This window comes from Trachinotus anak, unplaced genomic scaffold (assembly GCF_046630095.1).
Source record: "Trachinotus anak isolate AG129_WGS33_773 ecotype Australia unplaced genomic scaffold, CSIRO_AGI_Tana_v1 ptg000034l, whole genome shotgun sequence".
NCBI lineage: Eukaryota > Metazoa > Chordata > Actinopteri > Carangiformes > Carangidae > Trachinotus > Trachinotus anak.
In genome coordinates, this window is record NW_027273885.1 from 3,911,819 (window position 1) to 3,912,587 (window position 769).

The window sequence follows — 769 nt, forward strand, 5'->3', positions numbered from 1 at the left end:
AATTTCACTTGTTGTTGATGTTGTGAAGCACCACAGTGGCCAAAGTGCGCTTCAGAAGATCTGAGGTCAAACAGTTTTTGGCACCTGTGCCCGTGCAGAGGGCCCGCGCGCTCAGCTCAGTCATAATAAATGGGATTTTAAGTGGACTCGTCCAGGTACAAGCCAGGAGAAACAGTCCCGGGTCTGAAAGGGGACAGAGCGCCAGGACAAATTGAAACGCGTTGCTTTGAGGTATTCCAACTATTTTCATTCGTTTCTGTTCAGTCACTTTGGTCTCAAAGGGCCCAAAACACACTTGAAAAAACAGAGGGTGCAGCCAGCCACAGCGGCCGCTCACACATTCCTCACGGTACATGATGTGGAGAGTCACCCTCTCCCTGCACAGCCCCCCAGCTGAGGGTCCTGGAGGCTCACATCAGCGCATACGTGCAATAAGGAGAATTATAACAATAACAGGCCAAGTAGAGGCAAAGAAACAGAGGTTTTTTCTTCATTTAAGCCTTTTCGATCAATAATGTCTGCTCAGTAAGAGAAGGGGAACATCTGGGGACTTCAGCTCGGTCCATGTCTTCTGCTGAGAATGTGTCTCCGGCTTCTCTCTGTCCCCGGAGCTGCTTTTGCTCACAGTGTGACGAAAGTTTTGGCACAAAACGTCTCAGACGCAGATTCGTTTCCATCTCTGAAGCGTCAGTGAATCGATAGGGGCGTCGATTTCCCTCCCCACCCCCCACCCCCCTCCCATCCTCCCCCTCCCCGGCCGGTGGCTGCT